Source organism: Bos indicus x Bos taurus, chromosome 13 (genome assembly GCF_003369695.1).
Source record: "Bos indicus x Bos taurus breed Angus x Brahman F1 hybrid chromosome 13, Bos_hybrid_MaternalHap_v2.0, whole genome shotgun sequence".
NCBI lineage: Eukaryota > Metazoa > Chordata > Mammalia > Artiodactyla > Bovidae > Bos > Bos indicus x Bos taurus.
The window spans coordinates 49,422,798-49,439,575 of record NC_040088.1 but is presented as its reverse complement, the minus strand read 5'-3'; the positions used below and the strand labels follow the sequence as shown (position 1 = coordinate 49,439,575).

Here is a 16,778-nt window from a genome sequence, read left to right as displayed (position 1 = left end):
ACAACCTCCCATCTTTCTATCCTTCATAGAGCAGACGCAGCAGTCTCAGAAAAGCGCAAATCTTGTGGTACATTCATGTGACGGAGCTTTACAGAGAAGCGAGAATGACTGGCAACTACACTCAACTACATGATGACTCTCGTAATTATGATGCTGTGTCTGGCTTCTTTCCCTGAAATGAGCCTGTACAGGATGCTCCCATTTCTGAAACCTATGAAGAAGGTGGGCCAGAGGGAACACTGACGGGAAGGAAAGGTGAGAGGGGACTTCTGTTTCTTCACTCAGGAGATGGTCACATACATGTATTCAATTTGTGAAATTCATCAATCTATATACTTATGATATGGTCACTCTTCTGGATGTGTATGAGGCTTTAGTTAAAAGTTTTAGAAAAAATAAAACATGCTGCTCGATGACCTCCCACCACCCTGAGCTGAAGCCCCAAAGCCAAATTTCTAACAGTGACCTGAAATACATTTCACCACAAGGTCTCTGTAAGTCTTTGTCTTAAATCGTCACTCTTTCTCCCTTTACGGCTTTCATATATGCTTATTCCGCCTCTGCATTTTGTTGGACTAACTCCTAGCAATGCTCAGATTCAGTTAAAATTTCACTTTCCCCAGGAAGTCTTCCCTGATCTGAGACGAGGTTACCATCCCTGTCTCCCCTCTGCATGGCCTCACCACACATCTGTATGAGACTGTGAATTCTCTGAGGGCAGGGCACGTGTTTTATTTACCTCTCTGTTATCTCAGTTCTCTGTATATTTGATAGCTGGCTGAATAAATTTATTTCCTATACAAGAACATGGCAGGTAGTTGTGGCAAAGTTTCAGTCTATGAACTGCAGTATAAACAGTGAAACTGCTAAAAGTTTTTGATACATAACTTAAAGGAAGTAAGAGTTACATGCTAAATTATTTATACACAGCAAAGTAGGAAGCCATGTATGTGGTAACATAGAGAAGTCACTTTTAATACAGCTATTAAATTTATTTCAAAATTCCATTTTAAATAATAATCTATGGTAATAACTGAAAAAGTTCAGTTTTCATTCCAATCCCAAAGAAAGGCAATGCTAAAGAATGCTCAAACTACCACACAATTGCACTTATCTCACATGCTAGTAAAGTAATGCTCAAAATTCTCCAAGCCAGACTTCAGCAATACATGAATCGCAAACTTCGAGATGTTCAAGCTGGTTTTAGAAAAGGCAGAGGAACCAGAGATCAAATTGCCAACATCCACTGGATCATTGAAAAAGCAAGAGAGTTCCAGAAAAACATCTATTTCTGCTTTATTGACTATGCCAAAGCCTTTGACTGTGTGGATCATAATAAACTGTGGAAAATTCTCAAAGACATGTGAATACCAGACCACCTGACCTGCCTCTTGAGAAACCTACATGCAGGTCAGGAAGCAACAGTTAGAACTGGACATGGAACAACAGACTGGTTCCAAACAGGAAAAGGAGTACATCAAGGCTGTATATTGTCACCCTGCTTATTTAATTTCTATGCAGAGTACATCATGAGAAACGCTGTGGGGGAAGAAGCACAAGCTGGAATCAAGATTGCCAGGAGAAATATTAATATGCAGATGACACCACCCTTATGGCAGAAAGTGAAAGGGAACTAAAAACCCTCTTGATGAAAGTGAAAACGGAGAGTGAAAAAGTTGGCTTAAAGCTCAACATTCAGAAAACAAAGATCATGGCATCCGGTCCCATAACTTCATGGGAAATAGATGGGGAAACAGTGGAAACAGTGTCAGACTTTATTTTGGAGGCTCCAAAATCACTGCAGATGGTGACTGCAGCCATGAAATTAAAAGAAGCTTACCCCTTGGAAGGAAAGCTGTGACCAACCTAGATAGCATATTCAAAAGCAGAGACGTTACTTTGCCAACAAAGGTTCGTCTAGTCAAGGCTATGGTTTTTCCTGTGGTCATGTATGGATGTGAGAGTTGGACTGTGAAGAAAGCTGAGCGCCAAAGAATTGATGCTTTTGAACTGTGGTGTTGGAGAAGACTCTTGAGAGTCCCTTGGACTGCAAGGAGATCCAACCAGTCCATTCTGAAGGAGATCAGCCCTGGGATTTCTTTGGAAGGAATGATGCTAAGGCTGAAACTCCAGTACTCTGGCCACCTCATGCAAAGAGTTGACTCATTGGAAAAGACTCTGATGCTGGGAGGGATTGGAGGCAGGAGGAGAAGGGGACGACAGAGGATGAGATGGCTGGATGGCATCACTGACTCGATGGATGTGAGTCTGAGTGAATTCCTGGAGTTGGTGATGGACAGGGAGGCCTGGCGTGCTGCGATTCATGGGGTCGCAAAGAGTTGGACACAACTGAGTGACTGAACTGAACTGAAGGTAATAAAATCCTGAAATTGATCATAATTTTTTACTCATCTACATTCAAATGTTGGTTATTTTTAACCAGTTGTGAAAACCAAGGCTCTACCAAGGCTCTGAGTGGACTGAGTGAGTAGGTCAATTTTTTCAGCTTCTTTGCATGCAAAGAGAATATTTAATATCTGTCTATCTCAACTTAAAAAAACTATATTTGTAAATGTTCCTAAGAAGAATTTAAGTTTTTCTATTTTAAACACAAAATAATTTGCTGAATAAAAAGTAAAACTATAACTCCTTATTTGTTATAATTACCCATGGCAAGTAATACAGATAGCCTGTTGATTCACAAACTGTTCTTCCTGGAAAAAAAAACACTTAAAAGGTTACTGGCTATAAGGACAGAGAGCACAAGTGATAACCACCTTGAGTGCTAATACCCAAAAGAACAAAGCTGTCATCTTTTTGGGAAATCAATGCCATTTTCTATAATGAGCCTTAGGCTACAAATTTTAGAAATTTTTAAGTGTAATGAGGTTTAAATTAAAAATACAGGTAATATCCTGAGTTGCCTTACTTTTTTCTATTCCTTTTGGGAAGTAATTGCTTTCTGTGTATCATCCCTCAAATTTCTTTGTATTGTAATATTCATTAAAATTCATTAAATCTAAAGTTAGGTAGACTTTACTGGCCAGAAGCAGTAAAAGCAAGGATAAAGACACATCCTTTATTTTGAGAAAGATTAGTTTCCTTAATATAGAACTTGCTTACATAACATTTCTAAAGTACTACTATCACTTTTAGAATTTTTTTGTAGTTGATTTAAAAGCATCTTACAATAAAGAGAATAACCTTAAAATACTCTATCACTGAACCACACCTTGACGTGTACACCATCTAATCGCAGAATTTAACCAGAGTTCAGAACCAGGAAAGGTCCCAATAATGCTCAGTGTGATGTTTATTAGGGCAATTAACTTCTTTTTAAAAATACTCTGAAAATAATTTAAAAAATAACATTCTTTCTTATTTTGTTGAGTCTTAACTCTTTTTGAAGGAAGGATTTGAATGATATTAGATAATTCATTTTTTTCTTTACTCCACCTTCAAGAATCTATTGCACAGTCTCACAATTTATTGAGGAGTCATTTTCATGTGACAGCTGGTAGAGACTGCAGTCAAAGCGGGGAACATGAGAAACTATTAGCAAAGTAAATGTTCCCATTTAGGCTGGTATTTCTCAAGTCTAACTAATTCAAATTAAAGCTTTTTCCTTCTAAAAATAAGTACAATGTTTCTTAGAATTAAATTTTAGTTTTTATGAATATTAAGTTTTAAATGAATGAAGGCAAGTAACATATTTTCTGAACCTCAGTTTGTCAATAAAGAGATAACTTTAGTCCAGATCAGTGTTTATCAAATTTTTTGTTATAAAACCCTTCAAGAAGATGATGGAAAAAGTACAGACATTCTTCCCAGCAAAAAACACATACATAGAAAATTTGATTATAATTCCAGGGTATTCACACACCCTCTGAAACTCATCCAAGTACCACTTGGTAAAAATGGAGCTAGGTGGTATTTAAAGTATTTTGTAGTTTTAAATGTTGGTTTCAGAAATAAGGTTAACGTCTTTAAACAAAAGAAAGTCAGGCTTGAGAATAAATGTGAAAACCCAAACACAATTCATTAATTTACTCATTGCTACTAAAGATATTAGCTTGGAAAGCCTGAACACCTTATTTATATATAGACACAGGTGCTAATTTGACAAAATAATTCATACTTAAGGCATTAGAAGTTAGGCAAAATAAGATTCTTATGTAAAGCCAGGATATTTCTAGACATGGTAATGTATGACATTCACAGCTTTCAAATCACAATAAGTCGTCTCCTTCCAACCCTCCCCATTACCAGGCTCAACTCCTTGGAGTGAGGAAGAAAACTATTACGTAACGTAAGCTGCATTTGAGGTCTTTTAGGTTGGTGGGCTGCCGTCTATGGGGTCGCACAGAGTCGGACACGACTGAAGCGACTTAGCAGCAGCAGCAGCAGGTGACTGTTTTGAGGGAAAGGGAGTACTTTCAGATCCTTAAACTTACTTTAAAGTAATTGTGGGATCACTGCCCCCTCCAAAAAAAAAAAAAACTTACCTGTAATTCTTGTTCTCTGAAGGAAATGCAGTAATTATAACCATATCCACACTCTTGGGTTCATCCTCCTAAGCATGAGGGGATTTGGAATGCGCCATGGCTTACACCCAGCCGCTACACTGCCATACGCTGCCACAGTGCGCTGGCCTCGGCTCTCCCTGCCTGCCTGGAATGGAGCAGGGCTCACCTAGTCATCCACCCTGGGAGGCAGGTGCTCCCCCACAGGAAGTGTGGGGGTGGTGTAACTACTGTCCTTAGAAAACACGAATTACGAATGGTCCCTCCTCGACAGTTTAAGAGGGATGGAGACACTACTAGACTTGCTGTTACATGCTTCAAAACCGGCATTAAAATTGCAACATTAAAAAATGTTAAAGAAAAGAATTCCCTAGTGATCCAGAGGTTAAGACAGCACTTCCACAACAGGAGGCATGGGTTCAATCCCTGGTTGGGGAACTAAGATCCTGTGTGCCACGTGCCACAGCCAGAACATTTAAAAACTAACTAAATAAATAATATGTAAAATAAATGTTAAAGTATAAGAATGGAAAGCTGTTCCTCTGTAAAAGAAGCCCTGAAGGGGAGTAAGTGATGCAGGTATAGGAACTGACTGCCTGTTGATCAGGGTGACGTCCCATGGTCAACCAGAGAGCAGAGCATCACAGGTACTTAAATATCGTATCTTGGCATTGAGCAACCTAGTATTTTGTATTAATGCCTGCCAAGTCAAGAGTCATGCGCAGAGTCAGCTGCAGTGTAGCCAACAGTAAGAAGGTAACTTGAAACAGCCAGGACCCTAAAAACTGCTGAGATTATCACCAAGGGTGGATGGTTTTTCATAAGGTCTGATACTCATAATACGTTGTTCGACTTCAACAAGCTCTCCTTTATGAACTCAAGTAACTAATCACTCAATTTATAAAATTTAATCAACCTTACATTTTAATGTGATAATTTAGATTTTAAATGTTCAATTATACAAAGACTGAGTCCCTGTCATATATAAATTCCTCTTCTGTCTCTTAGGTGAAGGCAATGGCACCCCACTCCAGTACTCTTGCCTAGAAAATCCTATGGACGGGGGAGCCTGGTAGGCTGCAGTCCATGGGGTCACTAAGAGTCGGACACGACTGAGCGACTTCACTTACACTTTCATGCATTGGAGAAGGAAATGGCAACCCACTCCAGTATTCTTGCCTGGAGAATCCCAGGGACAGACGAGCCTGGTGGGTTGCCGTCTATGGGGTCGCACGGAGTCAGACACAACCGAAGCGACTTAGCAGCAGTAGCAGTCTGTCTCTTAAACATCTTAGAGAATTAGGAAGAGGGGCTTCCCTGGTGGCTCAGTGGTAAAGAATCTGTGGAGAAGAATCCGCCTGCCAATGGAGGAGAATTAGGAAGAAATGGGCTACAGACAGTTTCTGGTTTGCATACTGGTTTTCGGAGGGTTATAAAACTTATCCACAGAGGACAAGATTCTCTATCCTCTGGTCCTACAGACTGGTGTCTTCCACTCCAACCAGGGTAGGACTGCCAGATAGAAACCAGGATTCACAGTTAAACGCGCGTTTCAGAAAAATACCTTTTTCTTAGTATATTCCAAACACAGCATGGGACACAATCACACTAATTTGTTATTTATCTGAAATTCAAATTAAGCTGGGCATCCTGAATTGTTTTTTGTCTTCTGCTAACTCTGCACACTGTAACCCAGTGGGGCCTCACAGGGTTACTCAGGATGGTGCTAGAGTGGGCCTTCCACTCTCAGTCCAGATCTGCACCAACACGGTGGTCACAAGCAATGTGCAGCTATGAAGCACTCGAACTGAGGCCAGTTCAATATGAAACATTCCATAAATGTAAAATTCACACCCGAGTTTGATGCTTAGTGTGAAAAAGGTACAACATCTCATAAACTTTTGTACTAACTGCATGTTGAAATAACAATATTTTAGATATATTAGATTAAATAAAATATAATCAAAAGTAATTCTGCCCACTTCTTTTACTTTTTACGTGGCGACCAAAAAACTCTTAAAATTACACATGTAGCTTGTATTTGTGACTTGCATTACATTTTTACTGGACAGAGCTGGTCTACATGCCTCAAGAGGAAAGTCTAGAATTTCCTTGCTGTTCTTTCTCTAAAAAATCAATATTAGTAAACAAAGGGCTGCCTCTCACTTCTGTCTAGATATGAGAGTGGGCAGGGGACATGACCATACCAAGGAAATAAAATTCTAGCAAAGACTGCTTTCCATATGTTAAAAACAAAAACAGAACACAGCATCCAAATATAACTGAGAGACAATTCAGAAACCTGTTCTTTGATAAGGTCTTATGTACAAAAGAAATAAACTCTAGTATGTGCACACTGTGTATGATTAAGTTGTGCAGGTGCACATAAAAATAAAATCTCCCGGACCCTAGTTCCAGTGGAAGAATCTCTCAGTACTACCACATCGGTGTCCACTCCTAAATATTATCAAATTTTATAATTATCAAAAAATTATCAATATTTTACTTATTTAATAATATGCAGAGTCTATCATGCTAAATGCAGGGCTGGACGAACCACAAGCTGGAATCAAGATTGCTGGGAGAAATATCAACAACCTCAGATATGCAGATGATACCACACTAATGGCAGAAAGTGAAGAGGAACTAAAGAGCCTCTTGATGAGGGTGGAAGAGAATGAAAAAGCTGCCTTAAAATTCAACATTCAAGAAACTAAGATCATAGCATCTGGTCCCATCACTTCATGGCAAACAGAATGGGAAAAAGTAGAAACAGTGACAGATTTTATTTTCTTGGGCTCCAAAATCACTGCAGACAGTGACTACAGCCATGAAATTAAAAGACACTTGCTCCTTAGAAGGAAAGCTATGACAAACCTAGAGAGAGTATTAAAAAGCAGAGACATTACTTTGCCAACAAAGGTCAATATAGTCAAAGCTAGGTTTTTTCCAGTAGTCATGTACAGATGTGAGAGTTGGACCATAAAGAAGGTTGAGCGCTAAAGAATTGCTGCTTTTGAATTGTGGCCCTGGTGAAGACTTTTGAGAGTTCTTTGGACTGCAAGGAGATCAAATCAGTCAATTCCAAAGGAAATGAACCCTGAATATTCATTAGAAGGACTGATGCTAAAGTTCCTATACTTTGGCCACCTGATGCAAAGAGCGGACTCACTGGAAAAGACTGATGCTGGGGAGAGTTGAAGGCAAAAGGAGAAGCAGGTGGCAGAGGATGAGATGGTTGGATGGCATCACCAACTCAATGGACATGAATTTGAGCAAACTCTGGGAGACAGTGAAGAGAAGTGGAGCCTGGCATGCTGCAGTCCATGGGTCACAAAGAGTTGGACACAACTTAGCAACTGAAAGATAAACAACAATGGATGTGAAATTAGAGCACTGGTTCTACAACTACAAAATAAATTTTTCTTTTTAAAAAGTATGGGGAGGGACGAGGGAGGAGGGTTCAGGATGGGAACACATGCATACCTGTGGTAGGTTCATTTTGATATATGGCAAAACCAATACAATATTATAAAGTTAAATAAAATAAAATTTAAAAAAAGAAAAACAAACTACGTTGTCAATACTATAGTAAGACAAAGCTTGTTTCAAAAATGACAGGGGCTGGGGGAGGAGGCTTTTTTAGAATTAAAAAAAGCTAAAGCTTAGGTAAGAAGTAATACTTGTTTATTTTTATATACTCCACCTTACATTTTCACTTGGTTTGACTTTCAACTCAAATTTTTTTCTCAACTGGCCCAAAGAAACAAAGGTCCGTCTAGTCAAGGCTATGGTTTTTCCAGTGGTCATGTATGGATGTGAGAGTTGGACTGTGAAGAAGGCTGAGCGCCAAAGAATTGATGCTTTTGAACTGTGGTGTTGGAGAAGACTCTTGAGAGTCCCTTGGACTGCAAGGAGATCCAACCAGTCCATCCTAAAGGAGATTAGTCCTGGGTGTTCATTGGAAGGACTGATGCTGAAGCTGAAACTCCAGTACTTTGGCCACCTCATGCAAAGAGTTGACTCATTGGAAAAGACTCTGATGCTGGGAGGGATTGGGGGCAGGAGGAGAAGGGGACGGCAGAGGATGAGATGGCTGGATGGCATCACTGACTCGATGGACATGAGTCTGGGTGAACTCTGGGAGTTGGTGATGGACAGGGAGGCCTGGCGTGCTGCAATTCATGGGGTCACAAAGAGTCGGACATGACTGAGCAACTGAACTGAACTGAATTCTGTTCCATGCTGTTATAAAAGTTAAAAATTATTTAACATGTTCTTCCAAATTAAAAATCAAAAGAAAATTATATAGAGATTTCCAAATTCTTAGTAACCTGTGTTTTTCACTAATGTAACCTATATCATCTCCAAAGTAGATTTAAATCTTTTAAAGGTGCCTGCAGTTGTAATAAGCAAGACTAGTTCTAACCCAAATACATACACACACAAAAATTGATTCTCAAGGTTTTTTCATAGAAGGCCTCAGTCGTTTTTGTACTCATTCTAACAGCAAACACAAAGTGTACTTTCCCTTCTTAATATCTTTTCATTACACAGATATAGGAAGAACAATTGCTTTGAAAATAAAACAGAATTATCATAAACCAAAGACAGGCCTAACCAGACAAAAATCAGCAGATTTCTCCTAAATTTGATAGTTCATAAAAAGTTCAAATCTTTTAGAACTAAAGTTTCCCAGATCATTTTAAGAGCTTAAAAAAAGATGAACAAAATTAGATATAGATATTTAATATCTTCATGAGCACCAAGTACTCACTGCCAATACCAATGTCCTGGTGATTACAATCTGAAATGTTCTGTAGACATTAGGTCTCCAATGGCCTGTTACGATCTGACATGAATTTTATGACCACATACCTATTAAAGAGTAAGAAGACATTTGCTTTCACACTTTTTGAAGCTTAGCAGAGATTTAAAAAAATGGTTTGAGGGACTTTCTCTGAAGTAAAGGTAAGCTTCAAGAAGACCATGAAAAGCAAATCTTCAAAGCTGGTTACATCAATTTAAGCAGACTGCTTAAATGCTGTCACTGTGTCAAAATTCTTGAATGCAAATCTTAATACATCCAAGAAGAGTTTTTGAAGGATCAACGATGGTAGTTATTAAGCTGATTTAAATGCAGACTGAAGTGGAAGACAAGTTTCACTGTGAAGTGGAATTTTTGGAAAACAAAACAAAAAGTGCCCCGCATCTCTAGGACGTGTGCACTCTCCACACGGAGAACCATCCCTGCTTGACAGTGCGTGTGGCGTCCTGCCCACACGAGCGGCTGCCTCTCTTCTGTGAGAGAGGCAGGGGCGTCTCCAGGCCTCCGCGGAGCATTCCAAAGCCAGTCCTGCAGGGGCCTCGGCCCTGAGCGTGCTCCCTGCTCGGTGCTTACCTTTAGAGAACAAGGAGGATGACACAAAGTGACCAGGGCTCACAGCCCACACCTCCAAGAACACTGAAAAGACCTGCAGAGCCTTCCCGGTGCAGGAGGGACCTCTTTTTAATCTTCTGGTGGTGAAGTTTAAGATTTTCCTGAAGAGAAGAGGAGAGTCAAATATTACACTGAGATCTTCCCATGTGATTCAAGTTTATCTAGAATACAAATGGTAGGCTCTGAAGAAATACATTAGATAAAATCAGGAGTCTTCCAAAAGCCATATTCTCTTCTTTCACAAAAAGTATTTTCCCTAAAGAATATGACTTCTCTTTAAACCCTAAAACCTTAAGTGACTAGTTCAACTTCTTCCTCTACACTGAACTACCAGTTGGGAGATGAGAAAAATACAGAAAAATTCTAGGTTGTCAAATAATCACAGTCGTAAATGCCATTAAAATACTTAGGAGAGCTAAACTCACTGAAAAGCAATGAGTTAAAAAGAATAGAAATTTTGTTCTGCCTCTGTCTCTCTTTGATGACATGCATTTCCCGACAATTAACAGAGAAGTGGCCCTTTGAGTTAAATGCCACATAATCATACGTGGAGCATCTACTAAATGTGGGCTCCTGGAGGAAAAGGATTTGGGGTGCTTTTACTTTTTTATACTGATTACCTATACAGTCTAAAATAGCTCCAGGCACACAGTAAGTACTAAAAATAAAATTGGTAAGTAGAAAGAATACTAACCAATTAGCCAATATTCTCAAGGTTGAAAGTTACACAAATGAAACAATTAGAAGCCTACAAGTGTTCTAAGGAGTTTGAAACTGTATTATTTGAAAACAATATTAACAACACCAACATTCCTAAACACATATTAAGTAACTTAGGAATATAATGTTTTAAAAATGTTGTATCTTAAAATATTTATGAGGAAATGTTATAAATATATTATTTCAAGCCAAATTCCTGAAAAGGGCTGGAAATCACACACTGTACATTCACAGTACATTATGCAGTATCAGTTGTAAGAATATTAATATAAGTGAAAGAAACATGCCTTTTTAATACTTTAGTATTAATTATTTTTCATCTTTGAAGAGGTCTACATAAACCAAGTGATAATACAGTTATCTATCAATACATGCATAACTATGCTTAAGTAAATCATTAGCATAATTTTAAAATCAGAAGATGCCATTCTATCAGTACGATTTTCATACATATTTCAAGTAAATATTTATGTTTTATTTAATCTCAAAAAAAACCAAAATTTAAATAGGAAATGCTGAATATTATTCATTTATTTGCTTTCCTGTCATTTACAGACTAAGAACACAGATTGATTTCCTTCAAGTAGTCTTACAACTCTTCCCAAAGTTGATAAATCAGGGAGAAAAAGAAAAAATGCTGAAATCATAACAGATACAACAATCATATTGATAAAGAACTAAATACGTATGTGTTGTATATGTTTTTTAATAAAAATGCAAGGCTTGTATACCCATGGCTGATTCAGGTTGATGTATGACAGAAATCCATACCATATTGTAAAGCAACTACCCTCCACTCAAAAAAAAAAGAAAAAATGCAAGGCTACTAGAAGAACAAACTATTACAAAATATGTGGTTTCATTTGACCCCAAATTCTGCAACTGGCCCTCCAAATACACTGGACGGTGCCCATAGGGCCTTTCACCTCAGGGCACAGGCAACTGTTAAACATACAGACAAAACCACAATAAGAAAACAGGCAGTAAATCTAGGACTGATGATTACCAGTAAAACAATGTTTAGCTGACAGATCATGCCTTGATTATAGTAGTAAAGAGCTTTCCCTATTTCACAAAGAATTCAATTTAATATCTTATATCAGGGCATCAGGATTAAATGTGAAAAAAGGAAGAAATTTTAAAACAAAACTTTAGAAATTCACTGAATTTAGAACAATATTTCCTATCTGGACATGTTGCGAAACCTTTGAAACTAATTTTGGGGAGAGGAGTGAACACAGTTACAAAGAACTAATGACCTTAAAGGGGGTAAAGGAAAACATAAAGTTGGAAATTCTGCTGAAAGAAAAAGATTCCACTACTTGGTTGAATCCCAGGCCCAGGAGGGTCAAGAAGAGGACATAAGTTCCCCAGACAGAGGCCCTGCCTGGGAGCTTCTTTAAAATCCTGGCTCCCATTAGAGGGTGAGGGATCCCTTGCCGCATCTCCAAAAGCAGGGGCAATGAAGTTTAAGTTACCACATTTGGAAATTCAGTGTTCAGCGCTTAACCGCACTTGCAAGCACAGATTATTAAGGTACAGTACAAGTGACTTAGCTTCTTACACGACTGTCAGAAGCAATCTGCTTTCTCTTTTTTATCCTGACTAATGTTTCCCATAGCTCATAGCTATTACTCAGCTCAGACCACAGCGGGATTCTCCAGGCAGCTTCCTCAATGAGGTAAGACAGGTGATGTGCTCAGATGACACAGAAGTATCACATGGCTATACAAGGTTCTAGGCAAGTACTGAGGTTGAGAGGAAGCAGGCAGTCAGGGACAGCAGACTCTTCACTAGTCCACTGCCTGTACTTTATGGGATGCTGATCTGGGTTACAAAAGTAGCGTCTTCTGATACTATTCCTTATACTTTCTACCAACTTGCATTTCCCGTTCTAACTCACTTGTGCCCTTCAAAATTGACTCATCAGTTAAGTTATTAAGGACTTGTTCCTGTATATTCCTCCCATCGGTTCTCTCTACAGCACTTACAACAGAACATTTTGCAATAGCTGATTTCTGTATCTGCTCTGTCCAAATGTAAGCATTAGCCACAAAGAGTTACTGAGTACCCAAAATGTACCAGTGTGACTGAGGTACTGAAGTTTTAATTTTTACTTAATTAATTTGTATTTAAACTGCCACATAGGGCTGGTAGCTACCATACTGAACAGCACAAATGTGGAGTGCTGCCATTATTTTCACTTGATTTTCTAATTAGCATTTTAAAAATCACCCATTTCCTTCAAATTTAACTGTGGATACCACTTTACATACGTACATACAAGTATATACACACTTGTAATCGTGGTATGTAAACTTACTAGTTTATTTTCACTTACACCTAACATTTCTCCACATTTCTAGAACTGCAATGCCCAATACTGTGGCTACATGAGTATTTAAATTTAAATGCTGTTAAATAAAATTAAAAATTCAGTTCCTAAGGTGCATCAGCCACATTTCACATGCTCAGTAGCCATGTGTGTGACTAGTGGCTATAATATTAGTGTAAATCATAGGATATTTTCATCAAAGCAAAAAGTTCTCTTGGGAAGTTGTTCTAGAGTCTTCAAAAACTTATTATTTAAAGACAGTATTTTTACAGTGATGTTCTATAATTAGTCTCTACATATATGATTTATAATTAGCACAATATTTATTTCCTAAATTCCCAAGTGAAATATTTAAACACTACTGTGACTCCGAGTATACACGCCTGAATCACTCCCCAAGAGTTTGGCATTACTGCTTATCTTGCAAGATTAGATTTCTTTTAAGAAAATTTAGCCCTTTTAATACAATGAAAAATCTGTATTTCCAAGTCATAATTTGTAGTTTTTTGGTAAGTGCATAGGTAAATATTCCCCCTCATATTACTCTTATTTCTTTATTCTCATAACTTGTCATACTTTTTCTCACTTATAGGCTAGGATCTTGAAGTCTAAATTTGCATATTCTGCAATAATATGAAACTATCATATCTGTTATCATTTTCTCTGTAACTTCTGTTTTGGATATTTTCCACAATTTTCAGTGATCCTTTTAATTATAATATTTTGATCTGCCAAACATTTTTAATATTCAAGGGTATACTTTATCTTGGTGAGTTCTACTAATGCTTCATATATGAGATGTAAAAGCATTTCCCATGCTACTTTTTAAAAAAATTCCTCTGGTTGTATAAAGTATGGATGAATGCCTTTTCTTGTCTTATCCCTTTTGCAGTTATACCACTACCTAATACCATTGAATGAATATCCTTTAAGTGGCCTCTCCTATAATGAAAAATAGTTAAGTTGTTGTAAGTAAATGGGACTAAATTTGGATTCCTTATAACACTCCTGTAATCCATGTTTTACAAGACAGAAAAAATACTTTTCAGACTCCCTCTAACAAAGGCAATTGTATTAGTTTAGTAAAGAGTAGAAGCGAGGCAAGGATGTGAATAGTAATGTTTTGCCCAAAGATTAAGATAAAATTTGCTGATTACAGCACCTACTCGAGTCTCTAAACTCACTGAATGCTACATTTTAAAAAAACTAGTAGAAGAGGCTGATTTTCCATCTGTACTGACACTGGCAAAGAAATCACAGTGGCTGCAGAGGCAAGAAAGCTGAGGTCGTGAGGGACAGGGATTTGCTGAGGTCACAGGATGAAGGGCATTTCTCTCAACTCTCACTGACCAAGAAGTCAGGGGCTCAAGGAAAACTTCTGTCCAAATCTGCAAGCGGCAGAGAATTCTCTTCTACTACCTGAGTTACACGTCTGTTCCGGCATCATTACCACTGATGTTTTAAACGTCTTCCAGTATGTAGTAGATTTAGACTTACCCTCATTGTTGAATCACTATCAAATAAAGTAAGTCACTAGAAAATCTGAAAGTCAGAAATAAACTGAGAAATCTATTAATTGCTTATAGTGAAATAATTTGCCAACAATTCTCAAGATTAAGAAATAGTTTCTCTTCATTTATTTAAATCTTAAGATGCTTTCAAATGTTTTAAGTTTCTTTCAAAAGGTCTAATATCTTTCTTAAATTTATTGGTAAGTATTATGCTTTGTTTGTTACAGTTCTGAGTGGGGTCTTTTCCCAGTGTTTTTTCAGTTGGTATAAAGATACAGTATATCCAGAACTTTATTTTTCCTGTTTATAAAAATGGCTTTAAAGCTGACCGCCATAGGTTTTCTTAATCAGTCATGTCATCTAAAAGTGAAATATTTTTCTTATTTTGTTAACAGTATTAGATGGAGTTACTGGTGGTTGTTAAATAAACTAATAATAAAAATAACAGTTTTGCTCATGAATTTAAGTTTATAAATCTGGCAATATTAGATCATCCCTTATATGCTACCCACCTATACAGTACTACTCTGCCCTGTGATACTGTTTTGCTTGCTGAAGTTCAACTAATCACTCATGACTCAGCAAAGAGAAACATATTTGACCAAGAAGAACTTGAAAGAAAAGGGTCCCAGTTCCTAAATAATCAATACTGTATATGCTAACTATATAAAGTTGTCCTAATACTGACACTGTTCATAAAAATCAAGTAAGAAGTATCTTTCCTCTATAAAAATCCTGTAATTACATGGTCACTTCAGTACTATGTGATTTTCATACCTAAAGTTACTCTTGGATAGGAAACTAGATATTTAAGAGATGATATTAAGAGCACTGGGTTTATTTCTTGGATGAACTATTTCAGAGAAATCAAAAGTCACAGTTTACAAGGGAAAATTTTTCTTAGAATAAATGTGGATGGTGTAACAGATTAAAATATTTGTTATCCTGCAAACCCTAATGATAGAACTGATTCAGAAACAACTGGCAATGGATTAAACCACAACAGGAAAGGGGGAAAGCCTCCATGGAGAGACTGGGCTGTTGGCACTGACCAATTCTAACACTGTGAAGAGAGTGACAAGCAGACACACCACATGCTCCGTGATGTGGTTCAGCATAAAGGCACAGCTTCATGTACGAGGTATTCCTGTCCACTCCACCTAAACCCTAAAATCAAAGCTCAACCTGGATCTAACCAGGTCTGTTGAGCTAACTTCTAATTTGCAGGAAATGTAGAGGTCAATGGAATATATTAACTGGGAAGCCACCAGAAATATCCAGAATAGGGGCTATTCTATGGGACAACTTCCCCAGCTCCTTTGAAGAGTCAAGAACAGGAAGGACAGAGAGATGAAGAGAGGAAGGGAAGGGAGGAAGGGAGAGGCAAGGAGGAAGGGAAGCAGGTAGTGAGGAAGAAAAGACTTCAACTATGCAGCCGTCCTAACAACCTAACACAACAAGGATTTTGTGTGGATTCTGAACAAACGGCCCAAATATCATATAACAATTTTGAATCAAAAGCATGGGGGACTGAATAGGGAGATAGTATCAACTGATACACGTAAGTTTTGTTAATTTTGTTTGATGTATTAGAGGTATTGTAGTTGTATTAAAAAGTCTTTCTTTCCCTACTGTATAGCACAGGAACTATATTTAATATCTGATGGAATATGAAAAAGAATGTGTGTGTATATATATGTGTGTGTGTGTGTATGTATGTGTGTGTGTGTATTTATATGGGTAACTGAATCACTTTGCTATTTGACAGAAACTACCACAACATTGTAAGTCAACTATACTCCAATAAAATAAACTTTTTAAAAGTCCTTGTTTTTATAAAAGAGTTGACTATTGAAGAAGGTAGAAGTAAAAAAGACTTGAGGTCTGGGATATTCTTCAAAATAGTTGAGCAAACAGGAGGAGGTAGATGAAGCAACCGTGGCAAAAATTTCTAATTGTTAAATCCGGACCACAGACATAGGGAGTTTATTACACTAGTCTCTTTTCCTTTACATGTTTGAAATTTTTCATAATTATAGAAACCCAGGCCCCTAGAATATCACCTATTAAGCCAAATACAGTCTAAGTAAAAATAGAACTATTATCTACTGCCTTGCCACACATCGAACATGCTCACCCTGTACAAAGCAAGGGTGCAAAAGACAGCACAGACTGCCCTGTGGTTGGCACGAATGTATCCACATTGTAAAACAGTCATTTAAAAATTAAATTTGACTTGCATATATTGT

The 16,778-nt window shown here is 37.7% G+C and overlaps 1 protein-coding gene across 6 annotated transcripts in view; it reads right to left on the bottom strand.

Annotated features, from left to right (window-relative positions):
- ZEB1 (zinc finger E-box binding homeobox 1) overlaps window positions 1-16,778 on the bottom strand; it is a 196,681-nt gene that overhangs the window by 123,761 nt on the left and 56,142 nt on the right. For 2 of the 6 annotated variants that reach the window (XM_027559786.1, XM_027559785.1), the window contains one exon: window positions 9,925-10,064. The exons of the other annotated variants lie outside the window; for them this stretch is intronic. The gene's annotated coding sequence lies outside the window, so the exon portion shown is untranslated. Of the gene's footprint in view, window positions 1-9,924; window positions 10,065-16,778 lie in introns of those variants that run through there. 6 annotated transcript variants of the gene reach the window in all.